The following is a 23,094-nucleotide window of genomic DNA, read 5'->3' as shown; positions in this document are numbered from 1 at the left end:
GCATGGTTGAACACCACTGCTCAAGGCACCATTGTTCACCTCGGGGACGTTGATTCAGATTTCCTGGGGTGCATTTCTGCCATGGGTTTCACACTTACCCCTCCTGTTCCTAGATTTGCTCACCTTGTGCCTTTTGAGTTTTATGTTCGCAGAGCTGAGAATCAGCTGCGGGGAGATGGTGGCTTCGGGTTCCCTGGACCTCCCTGGGTCACTGGACTGCTGTTCTGACAGCCAGGGATCATCCTGAACGGGTCTGCACCCTGTCCATCCTTGGTGAGATGCTGTCAGAGATTAGCTTCTGTGGGTTTTGACACTGGCATGGACATCACGATTGTCTGGTTTGCTGATGGACCCTTGGACCCGATGCTGAGACATTCAACACAAAGAAGAACTAGAGACTGACTCTTTGTTCAGCAGATTCTGTTTTCCTTTCTCATGATAGACTAGTCACCCTCCATGACCTGATGCAGGAACAGTTGGATCACAGTGATCTGGAGTTTCAACCAGTCCCTGGGACATTCCTGTTTTCTGTATCAAGAAGAAGTCTGGGAAATGGAGGTTGCTACACCTCCAGAAAGTTACTGCTATGATGGAAAGCATGGGGATGTTGCAGGCTAGCATGCCTTCACCTGCCATGCTTCCTGCTGATTGGCTAGTCCTCATTGTGGATCTGAAGGATTGTTCTTTGCAATTCCTTTGCATCCCGATGACAGACCGAAATTTGTCTTTCTGGTGCCAGCTATTAATAATGCTGAGCCCACACAGAGATGTCAATGGAGGTTTTGCCATTTCACAAGGCTTGTGAAAATTTTCCGGCATTTGCCGATGATATGGAGCTGCGAGTGACTCCAGAAACAACCTCCTTGAAATTATTTGAGGGTCAAAAATAATCTTTGGGACAAACAGTCTCGCATTTGGAGGTGCGATTATTTTTTTGCATTCAGTGCAGACACTGCATGAATGATGTCCAAATATTAGTGGACTTTTACATGGTTGTGTCCTTATATGGGACTGACCATGACACAACTGTCTCCCTTGTTTGGTCTATTAAAGGGGGACTCTGATTTTAAAGTCACCTCTGACACTGACTCCAGAGGCACAGTAGATGCTGGAGGAGGTTCTGCGAGCAGTTTCTGCTCCTCAAGTTTATTACATTAATCTTTGCTCCTCAAGTTTATTACATTAATCTTTCCATTGATGTCGCTGGTTTGTTTTTTTGGTTTTTCTTGGAGAGTCATGAGGCTGGATCAGCCCAATTGATGGAATCACATACTGCTGTCATAGCATTTCATACATTTTCCCAGGCACCTTTCAGTTTGGCCATGGATTCTGCCTCTGTGACCAAATTGAGAGCCATCCACAAGCAGGTGGTGATGTTGGACATTTGTTTCACTTATTTTTTTGAGTTTTGTTGTTTTTTATGTTTAAAAAAAAAAAAAAAAAAAAAAGTTTTTTTTATAATAACGAAAGGGTGAGATATCACCCTGAAATTACAGCCTTCTGATTGTATGGAGTATTGTATTTTTCTATTGTTTATTATTTTGATTGTTTATAATGTTGCTAGTTTCTTTGTTCATTTTTCTTTATTCTTTTCTTTTTATTAAACCGAAAAGGGTGAGATGTCGCCCTGAAAACTCAGCTTCTGAGCTTGCTAACATAGTTTTCTAAAGACTTTCCCAGGACAGTAACTGTAAACATAGATATGTGTACATTCTTTCTGTTACACGTCTTGTGATGGACATCTCTCATGGCCAGTGCTGTGAGAAAGTGTTATCCTGACCATCCAATCTCTGGCCGTGGTCAGAAACCTATAAATCCTGGAGGGAAAAATAAACTCTCTCTTCTCTTCACCACACCTCGACCTGTGTCCGTGTGATCTGTTCATCTTCAGCGGCAACAGACAAGCTTTGAACTCCTTGCAGCTGAAAGCACCAAGTGGGTTGTTGGGAGGTGTGTGAGTGAGGCAAGAGTGAGGGAAGGGAAATGCAGAGAGCCCTGGAAGTGTTTCTGTGCAGACAGGCTGTGGGGAAGGGCACTGCAGAGCTGCCCTGGGCCAGCTGTGAGGGTGGATTATCATCCCAACCTGCACTGGGCCATTGCAAGGGGCTGTTGCCGTGGACACTGCACTGACCCCACTGCTGGGTTTGGGTGCCACGGCAGCCCTCATCGGATTTGAAAACATAAATCAAATTATTCCCAGAGGCTTGGCTTGTTAAAGTGTTCTGAATTTGAGTGAGCCCTGGGGCACTGAATTCCTGAGCTGAAGAGCTGAAGGCTGAACAAGCCTCTGGAGAAGTAAAACTCAGCAGCAGCAGCAGCAGCCTCCAAGTTGCTGAGGATGTCAGCAGCCCCCACTGAGGCCATCCCTGCCCCGAGACCCTGGGGGAATGGGCAGACAAGGAGAGCATCCCTGGGGCTGGGGAAGCAGAACTCAGAGGCACCAGGGGCTCCAGGTGGGAAATGGAGTGTGGAATGGGGCTGTGAAAGCCCTGCCTGGGCTGTGCCAAGCAGGACAGACAAGCCCTGACCCCATCCCCCAAACAATTCTCTCAAGGAGACATTTAAAAGGAATTACAATTGTTTGTGTCCTCTGAGTTGCATGCACTGGAGAAATACTGATAAGAGATGTTAAAGAGGTCAAAACCAGAAAACAGTCTTTACTGGTAAATCAGAGAAAGTTTGACAAATGGTTTAATACGACATTCAATCAACAAAAAACATTTCTCAAAGCATTAACTTGGCCCATTCAACTTCACAAACTATAAACCCATTTCAATTTTAAGTTAATCAAAATTTGCAAGAGGACAGAAATAGAAGAAGACACAGAAAGAGAGAAAGACAAAGAAGATACAGAGAAGCACACACACAGCTACCAACTCCTGGATTCCAGCGATGTTGAGGTAGAAATTCCAAGAGGAGGTGGGGTCAAGATGTGTGCTTGCCTTGTGGTCAGCCTTAAATACCCCTTTTTCTCCCTGGGCACTTTCTCCAGGTGGAATTTCCGATCATTTGGTCACTCAGGAGCTGGGCTGAGGGTTCCAGAGGTGGGTGTGGAGCATTGCCTTTGGTGTGCCAGGGACTGGCAGACACTGCTGGGCTGGGATAGAGGCTCTGGGGGGATTGGGGTTCCAGGGCAGTGCAGTGCTGGGGTTACAGGACAGGGCAAGGCTGGACCTGACCCTGCCTCCCCCTCACATAAAATGTTTCCAGCCAAAATCTCCTCCAGTCTCTCACAACAGGCAATGTTGGAGGTGGAATTCCAATTTTGGTCATGGGCACCTGGCTGAGATGGACAATTCTTTTCCATAGGAAGGAAAGCACAGAGGCCCAGTGTTTGGAAAGCAGGATAGAGCTGTGCATCAGGAAGCCAAGGCCAGCCAGACTTGTCAGTAATGGAAGATTTTGTCTGGGAGCAGTCTTTGGATGTAGGGAATGTTGGAGGTGGAATCCAAATTTTGGCCATGGATGCCTGGAGAAGCAGGACAGTTTTTTCCCATAGGAAGGAATTCACAGTGCCTTAGTGAATTTAGTGTTTTACTAACAGATGAGAAGAGACCCTCAACATGTCAAGGTCAGTTGGACCAGTCAGGAGGCCCCTGGGAGGCCAAACCAGCCAGACCTGTTCTGTGTTCCCTTGATTTTATGGGGCCCCATAGAGTCACAATGGACCCTTACTTCCATGGGGCCCTTCAGTGTCATAAGGGTGCTGTGATTCCATGGGATCCTGCAGTGTCATAGTGGAGCCCTGATTATAAGAAGACCTGCAGTGTCACAGTGGACTCTTGATTCCATGGAGTACCACAGTGTCACAATGGCCTCAGGATCCATCAGGCCCTGCAGTGTCACAATGGTCCCAGCGATTCCGTGTGGCCTTGCAGTGTCACAATGGCCTCTGTGGTCCTACAGACCCCTCAATGTCATGTGACTCCTCTGTTCCATGAGGCCTGAAATGGCTCAATGGACCTTGGCAGTTTGCAGTGTCACAAAGGTCTCCTTTGGCTCCACAGTGTCACAATGGACCACTGATTACAGGAGACCCCTCAATGTCACAGTGAACCATGAGGTACAGGCTAAGTTAAATGGTGCTAAGTGTTCTTTTTCTAAACTTATTGGTGTCTAAAATGCTCGCTCGCGGTGAGAGACTTCTCCAGGGTCAAGCTGTTCAGGTATAAGCAATTTATTATAAGGGTAAAGAGAGGGAGAGACCTGTGTCTGCCACCAGCCTCGGCATTCACGTGGTCCCAGGGGAGGAGAGAGAGAGCGGGGAGAGCAGGAGAGGAGAGGCTGGAAAAGGGGAGGGAGGGAATAAGAGAGCGAGGGTCTTGTTACAATCCATTATATGCTTTCCTATAGTGAATATTCTAATTCTTAGTAACCAATCACTATGAGATACACTGACTAAAGAATTTACATACAGCCTATGAGCTTCCCTGCCGCAGTGGCGGAAAGCCTGGAGCACTGCGACTTCTCCAGAAGCAGCCTTGAGAAAGGCTGGCCCGAAGCGCATGTGAGCAGCTTCGAGCAGTCGAGTGATTCCAGCTCAGCTCAGTAATAGTATAGTGATTCCAGCTCAGCTCAGTAATAGTATAGTGATTCCAGCTCAGCTCAGTAATAGTATAGTGATTCCAGCTAAGCTCAGTAATAGTATAGTGATTTCAGCTCAGCTCAGTAATAGTATAGTGATTTCAGCTCAGCTCAGTAATAGTATAGTGATTCCAGATCAGCTCAGTAATAGTATAGTGATTTCAGCTCAGCTCAGTAATAGTATAGTGATTTCAGCTCAGCTCAGTAATAGTATAGTGATTTCAGCTCAGCTCAGTAATAGTATAGTGATTCCAGCTCAGCTCAGTAATAGTATAGTGATTCCAGATCAGCTCAGTAATAGTATAGTGATTTCAGCTCAGCTCAGTAATAGTATAGTGATTCCAGCTCAGCTCAGTAATAGTATAGTGATTTCAGCTCAGCTCAGTAATAGTATAGTGATTTCAGCTCAGCTCAGTAATAGTATAGTGATTTCAGCTCAGCTCAGCTCGGCAGCGGCGGCGGCAGGCAACACAGGAAGCAGGGACGAGACAGCTGGTCCAGCGTTCCACCGAGGCACAAGCCTTTATTCAGGCAAAGCTTTGGCAAAGGGTGCCGGTAACAGCGAATCTCTCGAACAGAGGAAAACCCGGGATATTTATGGGGAAGGAGAGGGGCGGGGGGAAGCCCGAGATACCTGTATCGGGGTGGGACAGCAGGGGGGAACACCAATGAAACACAACAGTTTAACATAACTAACTCAAAGACCCCTGGGAGCGACATTGTGTCGCTCTTACAGAGAAGTATCTCCTCTCCAGGGGAGGGCCAGTATCTCGGGCCCAGCGGGCTCCTCCGTACCCACACTTCCCCATATTAACATAGAGTGTTGCATTTTAAACTCTAAAAAGCTTTACAAGTTCTTTCCTTGCTTCTTGACCTTTGGACTTTCTATCAGCAGAAGGACATTGTTTTACCAACCAGGGATTCTCCTTTAGCTGGCTAGGCTATTGTTCTTTGGTCATATAGTAACTAGTACTCAGTATCTTATGACTCAAAGCAAGCTTTCATTTCTATTTCAATTCTAGGCTTCATACCTTCAGAATCTTTTGTTAAACAATCATATTCGCAAGGTTTCCCTGTTTCATCTTCCCCAACATAAACTGTCACTTTTAATATAAATTAGAAGCTAATTTGAATATTTCTAAGTGTAATTCCTCTGTTAAATCAAAAAGTCATAGGTTAAAAATTAGATTAAATACTGTATAACTGCTGTTCTTTTGCTAAACTGTGAAGTTGAAGGTATCAATTAATGGTTAAGGTATAAGTGAAGTCCTGTTAAGTTTGACCTCTGTTAAGTTTTTAGGCCATATTCCTTTTATCCTTGACCTCACTGTCCTTTTGTCACAGACACACACACATACGGACAGTTCTGGGTTCATTTCTGGTTGGATTTGGATTGCCTGGATTTTGTTTGGTTTTGTTGTTGCTTTGTTTCCTTGCTATGCCTGAAGTGTCCAGTCAGGAGCAGAGTGACTCTTGCCAAGAAACTTTGTGCTGCTGGTGCTTAATATTAAATCTGGTTTTTGCTGCTCCCTTGCTGGGGATTTTTTAAGCGCTCTCAAGCCCTCGTTGGTGACAGGGTGAAGGAATCCTGGCCCAGGCTCTGGCCCTGGGGGACACAGGGATGCTGCCGGGGGTTCCCTGTCCCCCTGTCCCATGCCCCACAGACCTTGGGATGTCCCACAGCCATTCTGTGATGTCCCAGTCTGGACTGTGATGTCCCAGCCCCTCTGAGATAACAGAACCTACTCTCTGATGTCACAGCCTTCTCTCTGACATCACACACTCTTCTCTCTGATGTCACACAGCTGCTCTGTGATGTCACAATCTGCTGTCTGATGTCACAGAGCCGCCCTCTGGGATTGTGGTGTCTGCTCTGTGACCTCACAGCCCACTCAGTAATGTCACAGCCCACCCTGTGGTGGCTCTGTGATGTCATACAGAAACTCTGTGATGTCACAACCCACTCTGTGATGTCATGCATTCAACCTCTGATGTCATAGTCCTCTCTGTGATGTCACAGCCCACGAAGTGATATCACCCAGGCCATACTTTGATGCCACACCCTGCTTTCTGATGTCACACAGTCCCCTCTATGATGCCATAGCTGCTCAGTGACCTCACACAACAAACTCTGTGATGTCACAGCCCCATCTGTGACCTCACACAACCCACTCTGAGCTGTCACACAGCCCCTTTCTGACATCACAGCTGCTCTGGGGCTCCAGGACACAGCCACAGAGGTGCCACTGTGACACAGCCCCCTCTGGCACATCCCACAGCCCCTGCCAGTGCTGAGCCCCTGGGAGCTCTGTCTGGGCCTGCTCGTGTCCCTGAGCTGCCCTGGCAGGGCCCCAGCCCTGCTGGGCTGTGCTCAGGAGCTGCTCCTGGCCAGAGCTGTCTCTCTGCAGCGCTGCCCTTGCCAGGAGCTGCCTCTGGGCCAGGAGCCCGGCCCAGCTCAGCAGCACAGACACAGCACCAGCACTTTCATCACCCTCTCGGGCCTTTGGGGCTCTTTGCATCACACTAAGTCCCTCAGACTGTGCTCCAAAAACTTCTCAAGAACTCAAACACAGACAGAAACACTGAAATTTCTTGTAGTTGAAATGAGAGACACGAGTGAGAAAGCGTCCCCAGGTTCCAGGTAGAGCAGAAGACTGGAGGCCCTGATGGCAGCTGGGGACAAGCAAGGGAAAGGTGTCTGTGGTGCTGAGCAAAGCTGGATGTGTTTCAGGAATGCCAAGGGCCAAGGGCTGAGCCCCAGCCCCTGGCAAGGCAGATGCTGTCCCTCCCTCATTGCTCAGGGCTCTTCCCGGGGCACTGGCATGTGGGGATGTGCAATGCCAAGGGCAGCACCATGGGGCGGCCCCTGCCAGGCTGCTGAGCAGGGACAAGGAGGCAATGAGGCCCCAGGGCTGCCAGGGTCACTTGTGCCCTGCTGGCCTCAGGCCCAGGGCCAGCAGCCATGGCCAAAGGGCTGCACAAGTTGCCTCTGGCAGGGCCTTGCAGCTGCTGCCCATCCCTGTGCCCTCTCCAGCCCAGGCTGCCCTGTGGTGTCCATGCCCTGCGCCTCTGTCCCTGCAGGCTGTCGTCATCCCCCGACTGCCCCACCTCGCTGGCCCCTTCCTTTGCTGACAGCTCTGTGTCCTGCCTGCCTCTGCCTGGCCACACAAAGCCTTGGGCTGCTCCAGACTCCTTCTGCGGGATGTGTTGCACCACAGCCCTGCCCTGGGACACAAATTCCTTCCTCCTGGTGTTCATACTGGGCCTCCCCAGCTGCACTTGGCATCAATTCTTTCTTTCTCTGGCTCTTTTCCACTATGTCAAAAGGATCCACCATCTCTAAAACCGCTCTTTAAACAATCTCATGGCTCTCCTCCACTGTCCTCAGTCTCCACCCCACGGAGCACAGAGCTCCTTTGTCCCTATAGAGTGGTCATGTGCCTGAGGCCTCAAAACCCCACCTTGGGAGATCTCTGGGCCCTCTCCAAGGGGTTTTCAAATGAAAACAGGCTGCTTATAGTCTAAGAAAATCACAAGAGGAAAAGGCCAACCTAACCCCTCTGTCCTGGCTGCTTTTGTCTTGTAGCAATTCTTAGATCTATGGAATTTGGGATGCCAAATTCTAAATGGTCCCTGGACAAGGAGGCTGGAGCTTTTCCATAGGAAGGAACAGAGCCGCACTGTTTCAGGGACTGATGCGAGGTGACCACCAGAGGCCAAGGCCAGCCAGAGCTAGCAGGTTTTTTCTGGGAGATACCCTTGAATAAAAGAAATGTTTAAGGGAGAATACCAATTTTGGCAATGGGCAACAAAAAAGATGGATGGTATTCCATTGTTAATTCTGTGGGACAAATTGCATTACGGTTCAATTCCACCTGTCCAGTCTTTTACACATAAACAAAGCCTGGGACCAGGATTGGAGTAGACAGCCACCCCAGTCTCCTCTCATAGAAGGAATTTAAATGTCTAGGCATCCTAGAGGGTTTTGAGGATTCCTGGTGGCTGTTGGGTGTCATTTCTCCACCTCATGACTCAGCAGGAGTTTCTCCAATAAAGAAATAAAGCTTTTGCCTGAAGCTCCCACTCTGCCCATGACAGGAAGCCCTGGGAGTGTCTGTGACATCCCGGCTCTTTGGCAGCCTGGGGACTCCTGGGATGTCACCATGGAATTGCTGTGACTGCATCTGACCACACGGCTCTTCAGCATCCCCAGAAACCCCTGGGAGGTCTCTGTGGAGCCCCTGTCTCTGCCTGTAACATTCCAGCTCTTGAACAGCCTGGAGACTCTTGGAATGTCCCCATGGAGCCCCTCTGAGAGCCTGTAACAAATCTGATGCTGGATAGGCAACCATCACCATGACCTGTTGCTATGGTCTGTTTCCATGACAACCATCACAGCCCCTGTTGCTATGGTCTGTTTCCATGACAACCATCACAGCCCCTGTTGCTATGGTCAGTCCCTTGGCAGCTCCATGGAGACCCCATGCCAGGGGTGGTTGCCATGGACACCAGCTCAGGCCTGGAGCCAGGGCCCATTGCCATGGCAACCATTTGCAGTCCCATCCCCAGGCTCATGGGATCACAGAGCCACAGAATTGGCTGAGTTGGGAGGGACCCATGGGGATCCTCCAGTCCAACTGCTGGCCCTGCACAGGACACCCCAACAATCCCAGCCTGGGCCTGGCAGCGCTGGCCAAACGCTGCTGGAGCTCAGCCAGCCCTGGAGCTGGGAGCCTTCCCTGGGGAGCCTGTTCAGTGCCCCAGCAGCCTCGCGGGAAAAACCTTTTCCTCACATCCAGCCTAAACCTGCCCGCCTCAGCTCCAGCCCCTCCCTCCACTCCTGTCCCTGGGCACCAGAGGGAAGAGGTTCCCTCAGCCCCCAGCCAGGGACCCGCTCCCAAGGCTGCTGCCCATGGCAACCAGGCCTGGCACCAGCTGGGATGCTCGGTTTCCACGGGCTGGGCTTCAGGAATGGCATTCCCCAATTTCCTGCTTCAGCTAAAACTGCATCGCTGCTCTCTTCCCTCCCACCTCCCATGGAAAGCACAAAAGGCAAAGATCCCAGGCTGGGATAAGAACAATTTATTGAGAACAGCAACGGAATAAGGAACAAACAGACACAGAAATAATTTTGATAACAGAATAGATAAGAAAAACCATTACAGGGAAAAATAAACCACCACAGACTGGCTCTTCCAGGCCACGTATCTCCTCCTGCCAAGAAGGGACACCCTTCTCCTCTGGTGAGAGACAGTGAGTCCTTTTTCTGCCCCTGGCAATGACCTGAGATGGGATTGAATATAATGACAGGGCCATGGCCAGACTCTCATGTTCTTTAATCCCACATCATGACATTGCCACGGGCAGGAAAAGGTACAGGTGTCTTCCCAGCATGGATCACAGGGAACATGGATCACCAGGTCTCTTCCCAATGTGGATTCTCCAAGGGGGGATGAAGCTGGAGCTGTGTAGAAAGCTCTTCCTGCACTTGGGGTGCTAACAGGGCTTCCCTTACCAGTGGCTCCGTTGGTGTCTGGTCAAGTTAGAGCTGACTGAGAAGCTCTTCCCACACTCTGGACACTCGTAGGGCCTTTCCCCAGTGTGGATGCGTTTGTGAGTATTGAAGTTGGACCTGTGGCTGAAGCTCTTTTCACATTCCCCAAACTCATAGGGCCTCTCCCCAGTGTGGATGCGCCGGTGGGTGATGAGGGTGGAGTTGTGCTTGAAGCCCTCCCCACAGTCAGGGCAGCGGAAGGGCCTCTCATCCGTGTGAATCCGCTGGTGCACAAGGAGAGTGGAGCTCCTGTGAAACCTCTTCCCACACTCAGAACATTCGTAAGGCCTCTCCCCAGTGTGGATGCGCCGGTGGGTGATGAGGTGGGAGCTGCAGCTGAAGCCCTTCCCACATTCCCCACACTCGTAGGGCCATTCCCCAGTGTGGATCATCCGGTGGCAGATCAGTTTGCTGCTCCAGCTGAAGCACTTCTTACACTCCAAGCACTTGTAGGGCTTCTCCCCATCCTGAACCTGCTCATGGACCACCAGCTCAGAGCCCCGGCTGGATCTCCGGCCGCCTTCCCGGCACAGGGTGGGTCTTTCCTCCTCAGAGCACCCTGGGATGGGTTTGGAGCCCCTCCTCCTGCGGGATCTCTGAAGCTTTTCCTCTCCATTGGTTTCCTGCACTGTGGAGCTGCTCAAAATGGCCTCTTCCATGAGGTTCTGCTGTGGGGATTTGTCCTCCCTGGTCTCCATCCTCAGCTCCTTGTCTGGGGGAGGAAGGACAAGGAGAGGATGGGATTTGCCTCCGTGCCAGAGGGAAGGGGAAGGAAATCCCCCCAGTGCGTCCCCGGCAGGACGGCGTCGGCAGCGGGGTTGTCCTGCAGCCGGGGGCCATGCTGGGCTGGGAGATGGAGCAGGAGAGAGGGGGAAAGGGGCACTGACTTCCTCCTCACCTGCCTGGGTGTCCTGGGGTATCTTCCTCTTCCTCACAGCTGCCTTCTCCATCCAGCCAAGGTCTGGGATTCAGAAATCCTGGTTTAGGAGAAAACAAGGAATGAGCACATTGAGTTTGAAGGTCTCTCTGTCCAAGTCCCTCTCTAGAAGTCACCAGTGCCTCTGGTGTGTCTTAGTTTGAAAGGAAAGATGTTTGCTAAGGAAGGCAGAAGCCTCCATTGAAATTGATAAAAATGTAAGCAACAACCCCCTCCAAATTATTAGAATCTTGATATCAAAGTGCTCTCAGATAAAGATACAAGACTGGGAATAATAGTTTTTTAATAAAGGAAGGAAAATGAAAATGCAGTGGTACAAAAGAAAAAAAACAACAACAAAAAACCAACTTGCTGACAGAGTCAGAATACAACCTAACACCCTGTTAGTCAGGGTTTTGGAAGTAGTCTGATTAAATGGTGGCTGCAGTTCTCCTGGAGTCATAGATGTGGTTCTGATGAAGCAATGATCCTGTAGAAGATTGTAGCTTACCTCTGAAGTTCCAGTGCTGTAGATGGGTCTGGTCTCTCCTCTGAGAATCCAGTGGAGAAAGACTGCCTGTGGTGTTCTGATTCTCAGATTATATCCAGTCAGGAATGCTTGGCTCCTCCCCCTGGGTGGAGCATCTCACAATGGGATGATGTCATTTTATCAGTCCTGCAGTGAGACTCAATGGCCCATTAAGAGAAGATATCCCCCTGGAGGGAGGATGGGTGGTGGAAGAGATAAAGAACACTGCCCCACCTGGTTTTAACAGCTGGCCCATTAACAGACGATATCCCCCAGGGATGGGTCATGAAAGAGATAAAGAAAACTGCTCTACCAGGTTCTAACAGATGGTGATAGAATACATACTTTTGGTTACATCTTGCATTGCAACCTAAGACATGGGGTCCATAAAACTTTTACACCACCAAAATTCAGCCCTAAAAAGGCCACGCAGGATTTCCCTATCTCTGTTCTCTCCCTTTTGGTGTTCAGGGTTTTCCCCCTCTCCCAGCTCCTGGGAGTCACGCTTGTACTGGGGGTCCCCCATCTACTCGGTCCCTGCCCTGCCCAGGCTGCTGGGAGTGCCAGGAATCTAAACAGTTCCCCCATTTCCATCTCCCCACTTAGGGATGCTGAAAGATATTGAGGTCCCAGGGTCCCTGCTCCCCTTATTCCCTTCTTGGGGTTGCAGGGGGTCCACTGAGAGCCCCCTGCCCCTCTCCAGGCAATTGAGGCTCCCGCGAATTGTGGCGCTCCCCCTCTCTGGGCTCCCAATTTTGGTGTCCTGGGGGACACAGGACTCTGCTCCTCCAGGCTGCCTCTGCCAGGAGCTGCCACTGGGAACCTCAAATGTCCCCCAAAGGGCATTTTCCACTCAGCTTTGGAAGTTCTTCATTCTCCAATCATCACGCTCAAAAACCCAACCCAGGGACCCCCCCAGGATATCTGGGCCAAGATCCCCCTCCCTGGTCACCTGTGGGATGGGGGGTATTGATCCCACAGATGGGGGCTGTAAATTCAGGCAGTGAATCCCAGCTCCACTGGGATATACTGGGCGTGAGATCATACTGGGATAACAAGCACCTGACTGGGATTACTGGGAGTGTCTGGGAATGGCTATGGACATGCTGAGGGCAACTGGGACATATTGGGAGTGTCTGTGACCATACTGGGGATGACTGGGAACACACTGGGAACAATGGGAACCATGCTGGGGACAACTGGGAACAACTGGGAGTGACTGGGTCTGCACTGGGGGCAACTGGGCATGACTGGGACTGTGCTGGGAGCAGCTGGGATAATCTGTGGAGGGACTGGGACTGTACTGGGGGCAACTGGGTGCAACTGAGATCACACTGAGAGGAACAGGGAGTGACTGGAACCACGCTGAGGTCAACTGGCATCCTACTGGGAGCAACTGGGAACAGCTGGGCCATGTGTGGAAGGACTGGGACCATACTGGCAGCAACTGGGACTGCACTCAGAGTGACTGGGAGTGGCTGGGAGCAACTGGGATCAGGCTGGAAGCACCTGAGGAGTGAGTAGGAAGAACTGGGATAGACTGGGAGAGACTGATACCACAGTCCCACAGGTAAATGGGAGCAACTGGAAACACACGAGATAATCCTGGGAGCAGCTGTGCCCATGCTGGGGACATACAAGGATCCTAGTGGAATTAGCTGGGATCATACTGGGAGGGAATGGAAAGGTGCTGGCTGTGACTGGAACCATACTGCAGGTGACTGGGAGCAACTGGGCCCATCCTGGGAGTGAGAGGGAGTCACTCTGGCCATGACTGGAATCATGCTGGGAGGATCTGGGAGTGACTGGAACCATACTGGGGGTGACTGAGTGCAACAGCTCATTCATGGGAATGACTGCAATTGCAGTGAGAGTGACTGGGATCATCTGGGAAGTATTTTTCTGTAGATCTTCTGTCTTTCTGGTCTCCTTTTATTCTCCTTCTTCTCTTACGTACCTGGAACATTTTTGGATATATTAATGTTTCCCAAAATCTTAAGGGTTAACACTTTTGGGTTAAAGGAACTAAGCTTGCAAAGTTAATGCTATGGTAAGAGTTTTATGTTCAATTGGATGTTGTATTAAACCATTTGCCATAGTTCCTTGATTGTCTATATTTTGCCAGTTCAATTTTGTGTCATTTTGACCTCTTAGCTCAGTTGGTCAGAGCATGGTGCCAGTATCAGCAAGGCTGTGGGTTCAATCCTTTCAGGCCATTCACTTAAGAGTTGGACTTGATGGTCCTTGTGGGTCCCTTCCTACCAAGAATATTCTTTGCATCTGTCCATGTTGAGAAGATCTGGTGGGTGTTTCTCCTGTGAACCAAATTCAAGCACAGGAACATTTGGTTACCACCAGCATTGAAGAGTTCTGGGGTGTTACAGCCCTGCAGGCTCACAGTGACCTCTTGTTTCCATGAGGCCCCACAGTGTCCCACTGTCCCCTTGGTTCCATGGGCCCAAGAGTGCCACAATGATCCCCATGGTTCCACAACTTCCCATGGTGTCACATTGGCCTCTTGGTTCCATAAGGATCTGGAGTGTCACACAGGTTTATGGCATTTGTCCTTGCTGCCCCTCACATCCCACTGCCCCACAAAGAGCCCCGAGCCACCCGTGAGGGACAGGCCCTGCTGTGCCAGGCCTGGGCTCAGGGCTTGGCCTTTCTGCTTCCTCCAACCCAGCCAGGGCTTGCTCAGCATTGCAGTTCCCTGCTCAGAGCCTTTGGCTCCTGGCAATCCTGGCCTCCAGGATCTGCTCTCACCATTCCCTGGGGAGCCTTTGGCAGTCCCTGCCCTCAGTGGGGCTGATTGAAGCTCCAAGGGACTTGGACTTTTGCTTCTGACTCCTTGAGCAGCTTCTTCAGCCTGAAAGAGGGACAAAGGAGGATCAGGGAAAGAAAGAAACAACCACCAGGTCGAGCAGCCCCTGAATTCACAGCCTCCCACCCATGGGATCATCACCCCCAATCCCACAAGTGACCGGACAGAAGGAGCTCAGCCCAGATATCCCGGCGGGTCCCTGGGTTGGGTTTTCTGGGAGGGATGTCTGAAAAATGAAGAACTCCAAAGCTGAGTGGAAAATGCCCCTTGGGGAATACTGTGGGGTCCCAGCATCCCTTAGTGGGGAGATGGAAATGGGGGAAAATTTTTGGATTCCTGGCACTCCCAGCAGCCAGAAGAGGTCAGGGACTGAATACACAGGGGACCCCCAGTACAAGCAGGACCCCCAGCAGCTGGGACAGGGAGGAACCCCTGAACACCAAAAGGGAGAGAACAGACATGGGGAAGTCCTGGGAGGCATTTTCAGGGTTGAATCTTGGTGTTTGGGAGGTTTTTATGGACCCCATGTCTTGGGCTGAAATGCAAGATGTAACCAAAAGTGTGTATTCTTCACCATCTGTTAAAACCTGGTAAAGCAGTTTTCTTTATCTCTTTCATCACCCATCCCTGGGGGATGTCTTCTCTTAATGGGCCAGCTGTTAAAACCAGGTGGGGCAGTGTTCTTTATCTCTTCCACCACCCATCCTCCCTCCAGGGGGATATCTTCTGTTAATGGGCCATTGAGTCTCACTGCAGGACTGATAAAATGACATCATCCCATTGTGAGATGCTCCACCCAGGAGGAGGAGCCAAGCATTCCTGACTGGATATAATCAGAGCATCAGAACACCACAGGCAGCCTTTCTCCACTGGATTCCCAGAGGAGAGACTGGACCCATCTACAGCACCGGAACTTCAGAGGTAAGCTACACCCTTCTATGGGATCATTGCTTAAACAGAACCACATCTGCGACTCCAGGAGGACTGCAGCCACCATTTTAATCGGAGTGCTTTGTTGTATTCTGACTCTGTCAGTGGGTGGTTTCTGTGTGGGGTTTTTGTTTTGTTTTGTTTTGTTTTGTTTTTTTGTTTTGTTTTTTTGTTGTTGTTGTTTTTTGTCCTGCTGTATTTTCATTTTCCTTTCTTTAATAAAGCACTATTATTTCTATTCCTATATCTTTATTTGAGAGCACTTTGATATCAAGATTATAAAAATTCGGAGGGGGTGGGTTGTTTCCATTTTTATCAATTTCAATGGAGATTTCTGCCTTCCTTAGCAAACACCTTTCCTTTCAAACCAAGATACCTCAGATGCCCTGACGACTTCTAGAGAGTGAATTGAAAAGAGGGACCATCAAACTCATTGTGCTCATTCCTTGTTTTCTCCCAAACCAGGATTTCCCAATCCCAAACCTTGGCTAGATGGAGAAGGAGGCTACAAGGAAGAGGAAGATGCCCCGGGACGCCCAGGCAGGTGAGGAGGAAGTCAGTGCCCCTTTCCCCCTCTCTCCTGCTCCATCTCCCAGCCCAGCATGGCCCCCGGCTGCAGGACAACCCCGCTGCCGACGCCGTCCTGCCGGGGACGCACTGGGGGGATCTCCTTCCCCTTCCCTCTGGCATGGAGGCAAATCCCATCCTCTCCTTGTCCTTCCTCCTCCAGGCAAGAAGCTGAGGATGGAGAACAGGGAGGAGAAATCCCTGCAGCAGAATCTCGTGGAAGTGGCCGTCTTGAGCAGCTCCACAGCACAGGAGTCAAGGAGGAAGGAAAAGCTTCAGAGATCCCACAGGAAGAGCGGTTCCTCACCCATCCTAGAGTGCTTTGAGGAGGAAAGACCCACCCTGTGCCAGGAAGGCGGTCTGAGATCCAGCCAGGGCTCTGAGCTGGTGGTCCATGAGCAACGTCAGGATGGGGAGAAGCCCTACAAGTGCTTGGAGTGTGGGAAGAGCTTCAGCCGGAGCAACAGCCTGATCTGCCACCAGATGATCCACACTGGGGAGAGGCCCTACGAGTGTCCTGAGTGTGGGAAGAGGTTTCACAGCAGCTCCAATCTCCTCCTGCACCAGCGCATTCACACGGATGAGAGGCCCTTCCGCTGCCCTGACTGTGGGGCGGGATTCAAGCAGAACTCCCACCTTATCACCCACCAGCGCATCCACACTGGGGAGAGGCCCTATGAGTGTGGGGAATGTGGGAAGAGCTTCAGCTGCAGCTCCCACCTCAATACCCACAAACGTGTCCACACTGGGGAGAGGCCCTACGAGTGTCCCCAGTGTGGGAAGAGCTTCTCAGACAAATCTAACTTGACCAGACACCAACGGAGGCACCAGTACGGGAAGCCCTGCGAGTGCACTAAGTGCAGGAAGAGCTTTGTGCACTGCTCCAGCTTCATCCACCCTTGGAGGATCCACGTTGGGAAGAGACCTGGTGATCCATGCTGGGAAGACACCTGTCTCTTTTCCTGCCCATGGCAATGACATGATGTGGGATCAAGGAATGTGAGAGTCTGACCATGTCCCTGTCATTATATTCAATCCCATCTCAGGTCATTGCCAGGGGCAGGAAAATATTCCCTCTCTCTCACCAGAGGAGAAGGGTGTCCTTTCCAGGCAGGAGGAAATACATGGTCAGGAAGAAACAGTCAGTGGTGTTTTAGTTTTCCCTGTAAATAATTTGTCTTATACCTTCTGTTATCTAAATTGTTTCCGTTCCTGTTTGTTCCTTATCCTGTTGCTCTTCTCAATAAATTGTTCTTATCCCAGCATGGGATCTTTGCCTTTTGTGCTTTCCATGGGAGGTGGGAGGGAAGCGAGTGGCAGCACAGTTTCAGCCGGAGCAGGAAATTGGGGAATCCCATTCCTGAAGCCCAGCCCATGGAAACCGAGCATCCCAGCTGGTGCCAGGCCTGGTTGCCATGGGCAGCAGCCTTGGGAACGGGTCCCTGGCTGGGGGCTGTGGGAACCTCTTCCCTCTGGTGCCCAGGGACAGGAGTGGAGGGAGCGGCTGGAGCTGAGGCGGGCAGGTTTAGGCTGGATGTGAGGAAAAGGTTTTTCCCGTGAGGCTGCTGGGGCACTGAACAGGCTCCCCAGGGAAGGCTCCCAGCTCCAGGGCTGGCTGAGCTCCAGCAGTGTTTGGCCAGCGCTGCCAGGCCCAGGCTGGGATTGTTGGGGTGTCCTGTGCAGGGCCAGCAATTGGACTGGAGGATCCCCATGGGTCCCTCCCAACTCAGCCAATTCTGTGGCTCTGTGATCCCATGAGCCTGGGAATGGGACTGCAAATGGTTGCCATGGCAATGGGCTCTGGCTCCAGGCCTGAGCTGGTGTCCATGGCAACCACCCCTGGCATGGGGTCTCCATGGAGCTGCCAACGGACTTACCATAGCAACAGGAGGCTGGTTATGGTTGCCATGGAAACAGACCATAACAATGGGGCAGATATTGCCATGGGAACAGACCACAGCAGGGAGACAGCTCTGGCCAGGAGCAGCTCCTGAGCACAGCCCAGCAGGGCTGGGGCCCTGCCAGGGCAGCTCAGGGACACCAGCAGGCCCAGACAGAGCTCCCAGGGGCTCAGCACTGGCCGGGGCTGTGGGATGTCCCAGAGGGGGCTGTGTCACAGTGGCACCTCTGTGGCTGTGTCCTGGAGCCCCAGAGCAGCTGTGATGTCAGAAAGGGGCTGTGTGACAGCTCAGACTTTGTTGTGTGACGTCACTGTGCAGCTATGGCATCATAGAGGGGACTGTGTGACATCACAGAGAAGGCTGTGACATCATGGCATGGCTGTATGACATCATAGCGCCATGGATGACATTGGTGGGTAGCAAAGAGCGGCGCCAATGGCGGGGCCGGAGGCGGCTCTGGGGGCGGGGCCGGGGCTGTGGGCGGGGCCGCAGCGGAGCAGCGCGATGGCTCCAGCGCTGGGGCCGGGGGCGCTCCCGGGGGGCGGCGAGAGGTGAGGGGGACCCCCGGCACTGGGACTCTTTGATCGCCCATTCCGGAGCGCCGAGGGGCCCCTAAACCCCCATTCCTGGGCGCCGCCATCCCACCGAACCCCCATTCCAGGCCGAGGGTCCCACCCTGCACCCCCTTATCCGGCACCAGGAACACCTGCACCCCTTTCCCGGCCATCACGCCTGCCGCAGCCCCCAGAGCCCCCTTCTCCTTGACCCATTTACCCCCCGGACCCCTATTCCTGCCTCTCCCTGCACCCAGCCCCTCCTTTCCTCAGCACTGAGGACACCCGGGACCCCTATTCCCAGCCATCCCGCTTTCCCTGCCCTGTCCTGGCAATGGGGACACCGGGGACCCTTGGAGCTCCCTTTCCTGGATACAGGAACGCCCTGAACTCCAGCCATGCCACATCTAGGCAGCCCCAGCCTCCCCTCTTGTCAGTCCTGGCATCCCCAAATGCCCTTCCCGGCTCTCCCCGTTCCCCCTTTCCTTCAGCCGTGACCCCCCCGATCCCAAATCTCCAAATGTCCCCCCAGTTCTCCTCTCCCTGCGTTCCCTGCACGCGGCGCTGTCGGAGCCCGGCCCGGGCTTCCCGCAGTCCATGTCCATGGGGTCCCTGGCTGGGATCCCCTTCCAGCGCCGCCGCAGCGAGCGGGGCCGGGCGGAGCTGCAGCCCCGGGGATGGCGGCCGGAACCGAGCCGGGATCTTGGGATAGCCAGAGCTGGGATATTGGGATAGCCAGGGCTGGGATATTGGGATAGCCAGGGCTGGGATATTGGGATAGCCAGGGCTGGGATATTGGGATAGCCAGGGCCGGGATATTGGGATAGCCAGGGCTGGAATAATGGGATAGCCAGGGCTGGGATATTGAGATAGCCAGAGCCGGGATATTGGTGTTATAAATGCAATGGCAAAATAAGGTCAATAAAAAGCAATTTATTATAAAACAATTTAAGCACCTGCAACAAAAGAGAAAAACCACAATAAATAGGTCAGCGCAGCGCTGGGTGGACAGGGATCTATACCCAGAGGTATAGGTGTTCCCAAATCCACACCGTATGGGCTGCAGTCCGGGGTTCTTATAGGGGTTTTGTGCCCTGAGGCCAAAACTCCGAGCAGTCACTGTTCAACAAAGAGTCTTGATGGTTGGTTGAATGGATTTCCTGGAACCAGCGAACTGAATCAATAGACAGTGGGGCAGAGTCTCCTCATATGTAAAAAGGTCCTGGATGTTCCTTGGTTTCATCCTGGTTTGGGCCATCAGGACGGAGTGGTTGGCTCCGGGGTTGGGGCCGATGAATATCTCGGCTGGGCTTCTTTCTTTGTCTAGTTTGATTGCTCCCCAACTGCAGCTTGTCAGGCGGGGTGTTCAGGTCCGGTGATGAGTATCTTGTCCAGGCTTGTTTCTTTTGTCCAGCCTGATGGCCTGTGTCCTGCTTATTCTTTTAGGCTGATGGGTGCTGGCTAGGATCATTATCCCGATGCCGGTAGAATTGTTCTCTCTAAAATGGATGTTTGTGGCTGGATCTAGGGAGGAATCCTTGGCCACACTATATTTTATATTTTCTCATGTTATTATACTACAGATATATTTATTTAGGTCTTTACGAATTTTTATTCATAACTACATTTATTACATTGGGATAGCCAGGGCTGGGATATTGGGATAGCCAGGGCTGGGATATTGGGATAGCCAGGGCTGGGATATTGGGATAGCCAGAGCTGGGATATTGGGATAGCCAGGGCTGGGATCTTGGGATAGCCAGGGCTGGGATATTGGGATAGCCAGAGCTGGGATATTGGGATAGCCAGAGCTGGGATCTTGGGATAGCCAGGGCTGGGATATTGGGATAGCCAGGGCTGGGATATTGGGATAGCCAGGGCTGGGATATTGGGATAGCCAGGGCTGGGATCTTGGGATAGCCAGGGCTGGGATATTGGGATAGCCAGGGCTGGGATATTGGGATAGCCAGGGCTGGGATATTGGGATAGCCAGAGCTGGGATATTGGGATAGCCAGGGACGGCACAAGGAGCGGCACCGGCACGGGGCCAGCGGGGAGCTGCAGATGCTGCAGCAGCGGCACAGCCAGAGCGGGGCTGAGCGGGGGGAGCCGGGGCTGGGGGATCTGTGGGGCTGCGATGGCAACTGTGGCACCGCCATGGGGATCCCTGAGATCCAGGCTGAGGGATTAACAAATTCCCTGGCTCACAGCTGCAGGGAATGTCTCCGGAAATATGTCAGATATGGGCGGGAGGCGCTGGAGTGTAAAGGTGGGGAGGACAGAGTTCCCAGGGGATATGGGAATGGGAATGTGGGATCGGGGAGGGCAAAATTTGGGAACATTTGAATTCCCATGGAAATTCCATGGATGGATCTCAGACATCATCCCATTCCCATGGGACCTCAACGGATGGATCCAGCTGCTGTCCCATTCTGTAGATGGATCTCACTGCTATGCCATTCCCATGGAATTCCATGGGCAGATCTTCCTATCCCACTGCCATGGGAGCTCCAATCCGGTTCCCCCCAAACCCATCCTAGGGGACCCCCCATGACCCACCCATCCACCCCAAACTCTTCCTGGGTCCCCCCTCATCCCCCCACAACGGGAATTCCTGGGAGTCCCCCTGTGTCCCCTCCCCCAGGACTTTGGGGGTCCCACCCGACCTGTCTGTGCACCCCCAGATTCCTTCCACAGCCCCCCTGTGATGGTGGAGGGCGGGGGCCGAGTGCTGGTGCCCCCCTGCCTGCAGCAGATCCAGCGGTGAGGGCAGTTTGGGGGGTCCCTCAGCATTTGGGGTCCCTGGGATTTGGGGTGACCCCCCGGGCCCCCCAGGATCTCCCTGAACACGCTGACGCTGCCCGTGCACAGTGAGAAGGTTCAAACCCAGCACGGGGTCCCCAGCACTGCCACCCGCATTGCCCAGGTACCCCCAAACCTGCCGAGAACCCCCAAACCCCCCGGGACATCCCAACCTCCCCTGATCCCAAACACAGGCCTGGATGCTCCAAAAACTCCCCAAGACTGCAAAACATCATACAGACATTGAGAAGGTTCATACCTGGCATGGGGTCCCCATCTCCATCACCAGCAGGTTCCCCAAAACCACCCACCCCTAAAAATGTCACTTAAAGCCGTCATGATCCCCCCTAAGAAGGGGCTTGTGGAGCTGCGGCCGCACAAACACCCTAAAATGGGGAGGAAAAAACCCCTCTAGTGGTGGGATCCCCCCAAAAAACCTGAAAAAGAGAAAAACTCCTCTTGAGAGGGGCCTGAAGACCCTGAAAGGCCCTGGAAGAGGGACAAGATCCCCTCCTCTGCTGGGGCCTCCCCGAGCCGGGAACTCTCCCGTTCCTGCACTCGGGGGAGCCCCGAACGACGGCGGCTCCTGGGCTGAGCCCCCCTCAGCCGGGGCTGCGGGGGGAACTGGGGGGGCTGGGACGGGGCTTGGGGGTCCTGGGGTGAACTGGGGGACCCTCAGTGCTCCCACCTCCCCCTGTTCCCCTGTCCCGCCCCGTTCCCATTGTTCCCCCCAAACCTCCGCTGCCCCCAGCTCGGTTTGGGGGGGACCCAGCCCTTTCCCATCGTGTCCCGGCCCGGCCCCGCTCACCCGAGGGCTCCGAACCACGCCCAGGGACAGAGGAGGGACAGAGGAGGAGGAGGAGGAGGAGGAGCAGGCAGAGGAAGAGCTGGAGCAGGCAGAGGAGGCTCCACGTGCGCTCCCCGCTCTCTGGATCTGCAGCTCCTTCGGGACCATCGCCCCCCATCCCGCAGGTGCCCGGGGAGGGGGAGCTCGCCCCAAATACCCCGGGGCTCCCTGGGTTTGGGGTTTTTGGAGGGGATGTTTGGGGATGGCAGGGCTCCAGAGCCGAGCCGCAGATGCCCCTCGGGGGGACCCCGGGGGTCCCCGGGAGGTGTTTTCGGGGGGTCCCGGTGGCGGCAGAGCCCCGGCAAAGGGGCCGGGGGGATGCGGGTCCCCCGCGGTGGGGGTTGGGCTTCCCGGGCCGGGCCCCCCGAGCTCTGCCGGGGCCGCGGGGGCGGGGGGACCCCGGTTTTGGGGAGCCCCGGGAGAGCCGCGGCTTCCCTGAGCGGGGACCCCGAGAGGGGGGGACCGCTGGGATTGCCGGGACCCCGGCGGGGGGTGCTGGGGCTGGAGGGGCGGCACGGCCGGGAAAGGGGTTCGGGGCTCCCGGTGCCGGCAGTGGGAGCCCAGTTGCTCCCCCCGTGTGGTTCCAGTGTCCTCGGCACCGCAGGACGAGCCAAATCACTCCCAGTCATTCACTATTAGGGTACAATTTGTCTCCATTTTCCCCAAATGTTGTCTCAATTATTTCCCCCACTTTTGCTCCATTTTCCCCCAATTTATTCCCATTTTTGCACAGTTTTATTTAATTTTTCCCCAATTTCCCCCCATTTTTATTTCATTTTTTCCCTATTTTTTCTCCATTGTTCCTCATTTTTATCCCATTTTCATATAATTTTCCCCCATTTTATCCTATTTTTTTATTTTTCCCCAAGTTTTTCCCCATTTTTCTCCTTTTTTCCTCCATTTCCCCCTTTTTTTATCTCATTTTTTTCTCTATTTTTCCCTAATTTTTTCCCTATTTTTCCTCCACTTTCCCTTAACTTTTTCCTCATGTTTTCTCATTTTTTCAGGTTTTTTTCCCCATATTTAATCTACTTTTTCTCAATTTCCCCATTTTACACCACTTTTGCTCCATTTTTCCCCAATTTTTTC

General features: G+C 52.8%; 1 pseudogene; it reads left to right on the top strand.

Moving 5' to 3' along the window:
• LOC131586325 (uncharacterized) overlaps positions 1 to 23,094 on the top strand; it is a 1,027,770-nt pseudogene that overhangs the window by 939,489 nt on the left and 65,187 nt on the right.

This window comes from Poecile atricapillus, chromosome 19, assembly GCF_030490865.1.
Source record: "Poecile atricapillus isolate bPoeAtr1 chromosome 19, bPoeAtr1.hap1, whole genome shotgun sequence".
In the NCBI taxonomy this organism is placed as follows: domain Eukaryota; kingdom Metazoa; phylum Chordata; class Aves; order Passeriformes; family Paridae; genus Poecile; species Poecile atricapillus.
Note: the sequence above shows the minus strand (reverse complement) of the source record. Positions and strands in the feature narration are given on the sequence as shown.